Source organism: Schistocerca gregaria, chromosome 3, assembly GCF_023897955.1.
Source record: "Schistocerca gregaria isolate iqSchGreg1 chromosome 3, iqSchGreg1.2, whole genome shotgun sequence".
NCBI lineage: Eukaryota > Metazoa > Arthropoda > Insecta > Orthoptera > Acrididae > Schistocerca > Schistocerca gregaria.
Window position 1 is genome coordinate 319,209,390 of NC_064922.1, and position 7,658 is coordinate 319,217,047.

Consider the following 7,658-nt stretch of genomic DNA (forward strand, 5'->3'; position numbering starts at 1 on the left):
TCAATTGTGTGCTACAATCTACTGTATTGGTCATTTTTAGAATATCTCATCTCATATCTGCTTACTGCGAAATACAATGGTTAAACTTCTTTATAATAAGGTTTTATATTATAAATTTCATAACCTTCTTCTTGGGACTGAATAGAATTTCTGCTGGAAAAAAGGCCACAATTAATACTAAGGTAAGACATTTAATTTGCCAGTACAGAATTTTAATTACACATAAATGAAAGTATTATGTTTATCACGAATTACGCTGTGTCATTTCCGTTTGTTTATTTGAATAAGCTTGATGTATCTTTAACAGTTGTTCTAGTGAATGAAATCAAGAATGTTGTGTTTTTCAGAATATTCAAAACAAAAAATTGATGAAATGCTACTGCAAATACCCGACTGTTCATCTGGGTTCTTCATAGTTTCAGTGGAGAAAATTAATAACAAGCGTTCCTACAGGCTTCCCAGACAGCCTGAAGAATTGTTTGTGAAGTGGAAAAGTTGATTGCGAGCTGTCACCTGATCTGAATTGTGCTAGTATTATTGTTTATGAGGGCCATTCTTCCGCAAAAGAGAGTATTAACAAAAATATGCTGGCATAGGTTTAACAAGAGTGCGTTTCAAAAACATCTGACAAGCGTTCCCTATGTAGCTTCTAATACCGAAAACTGATGAGGTGGAACCTGCAGAGCAGTGGTTTGAGTGATATACCGGCACTTCTTAAATTCTTTTTCTCTGAAAGTTAATCTACAGTGTGCAGCATATGCAGTCTTATCACAGGAATCTGTTAATGAAGAAAGTGGGATTTTGGGTACCTGGAACACACCATTATCTGTTATAAGAAAGTCAGTGTGGGTAAGAAGAAACTGAGAAACAAATTTAAAGTTGGCTGGTAGTTCAGAGATAAAATTTGCCATGAGCTTAAGAAATGAAAAAATAGTAGCTAATTTTTGTTTTCATTTAGCTGTTATCATCTCCATTTCCTACTTGAGAGACTTGGCTCTCACTCTTGACTCTGTTCGTTTTTGTGTTAGGCCTTCATGCTTCATCCACTTCTACGAATGACACAGTAAGCATGGAATAGATGGTACCATTCTTTGGTGGTAGTAATCATTGAAATGAAAATTATGCCTTGAATTCTCTCTCATTTACTACTATTATGAAGGTGAACTGGGAAAATCATAAGCCATCAGATTGTCTAATGTAAAATCAACTATTTATCCAACAATTACTGTCATAAAGCTATTGCAGAGGACGATTATTTCAATTCTTACTTTTTTTGCATTTCGAGACAATTCTTTAATAAAATAGTTTAACATATAGTTAACTATAGGTTAGTGGGAGAATACAGAAACACGAAATGAACTGAACAGTTTGTCTGAAGGTAGACCTACTGCTCACGAACAAATTATGTTAATTCACCTCCATTGTGTATAAAGAAAAATGCAATAATGTATTATCTGTAGCCTGAACATATAAGAACGACGGGAGATTTTTATGTCATATAAACAGAACATGCGTCCGACAAGTAAAATAATAAAATAACGTAAGGAAATCAAAGTTCTATTTTAGTAAATTAACGAATTATTCGAATTAACCTGTGTATACCGATGACGAAATGTATTTCAATTCTCTTGCCTGAGTTATTTCCATAGGTTTGAAAATTAATATGCTAATAAGACAGGAGTCCGTGTTCCATGGGTAGCATCATTAGAACTCAAACCTGACGACTGCTCAGATTTTGAATGAAAGTCATCAGCAATAGCGCCCGAAGACTTCCGGCATAAGAAGTCACCCTCAGTCTACCAATGGTCTTGTTAAAGAGTGCAGAGGTTCAGGCACTCTCTTGCCCTTGGGGTGGGGAACTGCCCCAAAAGGTGCAATAATCAGTAATGATCAACGGTATGAGGACCCAGAAAACAATGGAGTTTACTGCGTTAAAGACACACAACGTGTGAACAAAGGACATGTGCCTGTAAATGAAAAATTGAAATGATGATCTCTCCATTGGCAAAAGATTCCGGATTAGTCCCCCATTGAGATCTCGGAGAAAGGGGGAGCTGACCATGAGAAAAAGATGGAATAATCAGCGAAGGGCTATCATTCTACGAGTCGGAACATGGAATGTCAGAAGTCTGAAAGTAGCAGGAAAGCTAGAAAATCTGAAAAAGGAAATGCAAAGCTCAGTCTTGGTGCAGTGGTGAAGTGAAATGGGGCAAAGATAGGGTCAGGTGAGTATAGGGTAGTACAACAGCGGAAAATATAATAATCGGAGTATGATTCGTTATGAACAGGAAAGTGGGGTTAAAAAGTGAGCTGCTGTGAACACTTCAGGGATAGGGTTGTTCTCATCAGTTTCGACCGCAAACCAGAGCCGACAGAGATGAAATACTGGATTGTAAGCCGTACCCAGGAGCAAATGTAGACTCAGGTCATAATTTAGTAATGATGAAGAGTAGACTGAAGTTTAAGATAATCGTCCGGAAGAATCAGTGTGGAAGGAGGTGGGGTATTGAAGTGCTGAGGGACTATGTGACGCGTTTGAAGTTCGCTAAGGAAGTGGATACTGCGATAATAAAGAGCACAGTACGCAGTTCAGCTGAAGAAAAGTGGACGTATCTGAAAGGGGGAATCACAGATGTTGGACAGTCAGACATAGGTTCAAGGAAGAAAAGTGAAATAGAGGTTTAATTTCAGAAAGCACTGTAGTATTGTTTGGTTGCATATGAAAAGATCACTTCAGCGTATAACACATTTGTCACTGAAATTACTTGTACCGACATCATAACTGATTATATGTGCACTAATAACAAAGACAAAACATACCGACACCAGCTATACAACACAAAAGACAAGAACATGGGTGACAATAAAGTGCACAAATAAAGTTGCATACGTTGTTATGAAACAGGCCAATCAAATTTAATCAACTCCACACATGAGAGAAATAAATTACAAGGACTAGCTGTATACCAATTTTCAGGCCACTAAAGATGCGACACTAAATGAAATCGAAAGGTGTGCAGCAAAACAAAAATTATTTTATTCAGTTCCGCACTGACAGACATAATTTAAAAATCATTAATATAATGTTGGAAGCAACTGAAGCAGGCAAACGAATGACCCTAAAAATATTTTCATATTTGCTTGTAGTTTTGAGACTTTCTGCACGTGAATCATTCTCAAGACAATTATAGCTTATTTGAAATCATACACTTTTGAAAATGAAAAGGGTCATTATAAACCTTCACCAGCTTTTGACGAATTTTCATTTGTTATAAATCGTTCAAAACAAGGAATAGAATGATTGCATCGTAATCCAGTTTTTATCCGATTTAATGAAACACATATAGCAAAAATACTTCATGAAACTATTAAATGCAACTAAACCCAAAAATCACATTTCTCACTTATTATTTGGCAACATGCACCTACATAACTTAAACAATATTTTCGTTATTGTTGCTGTCTCTGTGTCAGGTCAGGTTAGGAAACTGAACAGAAGCCGGCGCTTCAGTCCGGAACCGCACGACTGTTACGGTCGCAGGTTCGAATCCTGCCTCGGGCATGGATGTGTGTGATGTCCTTAGGTTAGTCAGGTTTAAGTAGTTCTAAGTCTAGGGGACTGATGACCTCAGATGTTAAGTCCCATAGTGCTCAGAGCTATTTGAAACATCTGAAACTGAACAGAGAAGTTATTGCAGGATTATTGACAGTGCAGGTTTCAAGTCGGTAGATCAAATATACATAACGGAATCGCATATTATCACTTCATCTTACATTTGATATTGGAGCATACTGAGTTCGACAGGTATACGATTGGCAACTGACATGTCAATCTACCGACGTGCTAGAAAGCATCTATTGGAGCATTTTGATGGTAATTTATGTGAGAGAGGAAGGAAGAGAAAATTCTTCGTATGAACCAGTAATAATTGAGGGGACTGATGGAATAGGATGACCAATGGAACTACTACAACTGACTGTGCAATCTTGGAACTGAATTTATGGATATAGCCAAGACAGTACATAGAGTTGGAGAGGTCTTCCCATGAAGTAGCTTTGTGGTTGGAAATACCAAAAAATTTAACCACGAATCCAAGAATCGTGTTTTGAAGTTCCGTCAGTAGATAGTCAATGGGTTTAATTTCGAAGGCCAAAATGTACATTAATTATTGTATATTGAGGGAACATGATAATTCCCTTGTGGCGGAGAGATTAGCTGTCAGTCAAGCTCCTTTAACTTCTACGACGATGATGACCCAAAAAGTGTTGAGTGCAAGTGGTTTTGGCAGACGAACGGTGCGTCACTTATGAACGAGCGACTGGACACAACTCTAGTCCCACTGAAATAAAGCAAGATGCTAACTGCCAATGATGTTGCTAATATGTGTCCTGCCACGCTTCAGGGAAAGGAAATGTGGCCAGAACACCAAATCACATAAAATTCTGGTCATTAGTGACAGGCGACAACTCTACCTGCACAGGGATGGGGGAAGAAATCAACCTGATCTTTAGTAAGAAATCATACTGGAATTCGAACCCAAGCAGAGACGTAAATACGATGGCTGAAAGAAGAATTAGAACTTTACTCCTTACGAAAAAGAGTTCATTGGCCCAACCGTTATGGATTCTCACTAAGTCTAAGAATTAATGGTTTCATGGCTTTTTATATTTATTTATACATATACTTGTTTAATAGTAAATACATTGTTTAAAAATACTCTTTAAAATAATCGATAATTGTTTTGAGAGGGTTGACATGTACGAGAAACTTGAAGGAAATGACGTTGTAAATATGCAAAGAAAGTTTTTCTGAAAAAGCAGTCTGAATAACATTTCTCAAAAGTTTCTGAGTGATCCTCCTAGTATATTATTAGTCATCCGTAATGAATAATGAGGTATAATGAAGTGTAACACATAACCATTAAATCACTCGATAGTGAGATGTCAGGAAAAACAATCAGCATTACTGGGAAATTCCTCCCGTGTTATCAGTAACATCGCGACACGTTGAGGATTCTACACGATGCACTCTTCACCAGCCATAAGCTCAACTATTGGCAACATGGCTCCATCTAGCTATGGCGACCTAGTAACACCTTACTGAGTGACGCTCATTTCGTATAGTTGTCTTCTGTACTTGCTGACAGTTGTTGATCATTATAACATCACTCCACTGGTGAATAGTACCTGCTGTAATTCGTTGCTGGCTCTGATATGTTGTAATTTCTCTCGCGCCCAATCTAAAAAGTGGCACAGTGGTGAGACATGAGTTCGTATTCGGGAGGATGGAGGTTCAAATCCTCGTCCAATCATTTTGATTTAGGATTCCCATGACTTCCCCAACCACTGAAAGAAAATGCTGGGACGGTGTCTTTGAAAGAGAGTGGCCCATTTCCTTCTACAACCAGAGTTTTCACTCCGCTTCTAATGACTTCGTGGTGGACAGGACGTTTAACCGAATCTTCGTCCCTTTTTTCCTTCAGAAGGGATTTCGGATGGGTTCAACCACATCGTATGTTGGTTTTGAATCGTGACGTAATGATATGTTGCATGTATCGTCATACATTTCAAACGGAGTTAGAGATCTACATCTACATGACTACTCTGCAATTCACATTTAAGTGCTTGGCAGAGGGTTCATCGAACCACAATCATACTATCTCTCTACTATTCCACTCCCGAACAGCGAGCGGGAAAAACGAACACCTAAACCTTTCTGTTCGAGCTCTGATTTCTCTTATTTTATTTTGATGATCATTCCTACCTATGTAGGTTGGGCTCAACAAAATATTTTCGCATTCGGAAGAGAAAGTTGGTGACTGAAATTTCGTAAAAAGGTCTCGCCGCGACGAAAAACGTCTATGCTGTAATGACTTCCATCCCAACTCGTGTATCATATCTGCCACACTCTCTCCCCTATAACGCGATAATACAAAACGAGCTGCCCTTTTTTGCACCCTTTCGATGTCCTCCGTCAATCCCACCTGGTAAGGATCCCACACCGCGCAGCAATATTCTAACAGAGGACGAACGAGTGTAGTGTAAGCTGTCTCTTTAGTGGACTTGTTGCATCTTCTAAGTGTCCTGCCAATGAAACGCAACCTTTGGCTCGCCTTCCTGACAATATTATCTATGTGGTCCTTCCAACTGAAGTTGTTCGTAATTTTAACACCCAGGTACTTAGTTGAATTGACAGCCTTGAGAATTTTACTATTTATCGAGTAATCGAATTCCAACGGATTTCTTTTGGAACTCATGTGGATCATCTCACACTTTTCGTTATTTAGCGTCAACTGCCACCTGACACACCATACAGCAATCTTTTCTAAATCGCTTTGCAGCTGATACTGGTCTTCGGATGACCTTACTAGACGGTAAATTACAGCATCATCTGCGAACAGTCTAAGAGAACTGCTCAGATTGTCACCCAGGTCATTTATATAGATCAGGAACAGTAGAGGTCCCAGGACGCTTCCCTGGGGAACACCTGATATCACTTCAGTTTTACTCGACGATTTGCCGTCTATTACTACGAACTGCGACCTTCCTGACAGGAAATCACGAATCCAGTCGCACAACTGAGACGATACCCCATAGCTCCGCAGCTTGATTAGAAGTCGCTTATGAGGAACGGTGTCAAAAGCTTTCTGGAAATCTAGAAATACGGAATCAACTTGAGATCCCCTGTCGATAGCGGCCATTACTTCGTGCGAATAAAGAGCTAGCTGCGTTGCACAAGAGCGATGTTTTCTGAAGCCATGCTGATTACGTGTCAATAGATCGTTCCCTTCGAGGTGATTCATAATGTTTGAATACAGTATATGCTCCAAAACCCTACTGCAAACCGACGTCAATGATAAGGGTCTGTAGTTAAATGGATTACTCCTACTAACCTTCTTGAACACTGGTGCGACCTGCGCAATTTTCCAATCTGTAGGTACAGATCTATCGGTGAGCGAGCGGTTGTATATGAGTGCTAAGTAGTATCAGCGTAATCTGAAAGGAACCTAATCGGTATACAATCTGGACCTGAAGACTTGCCCATATCAAGCGATTTGAGTTGCTTCGCAACCCCTAAGGTATCTACTTCTAAGAAACTCATGCTAGCAGATGTTCGTGATTCAAATTCTGGAATATTCCATTCGTCTTCCCTGGTGAAGGAATTTCGGAAAACTGCGTTCAATAACTCCGCTTTAGCGGCACAGTCGTCGATAACAGTACCATCGGCACTGCGCAGCGAAGGTATTGACTGCGTCTTGCCGCTTGTGTACTTTACATACGACCAGAATTTCTTCGGATTTTCTACCAAATGAACACTGACATTATTTATTTTGCTTTCGATGTTCTTTTTTGGGAAGTATGTTGCGGTAAAATGTTGCTCTATGGTGTAGCCTGAGAACTAGATTAGATGTCACGTTGGGACGTGACAGTTCGGTTGTGAACTAGCGAAACCAATGCTTTGATGCCATGATAGTAACTTTAATTCGTACAATGGCTCATTATTTGCACGTGTTGGCATCTTGATGTTGTAATGTGTCAAAACAGGCGGGTGGTATCAACGGGTTCAATATTTCCAAAAGTTTCTTTATTCACATCCATTTTTAACTTTTCTAAGGGGAGTGTATTTTGTATTACGTTTTAGTGTAGGTGACTGGTAA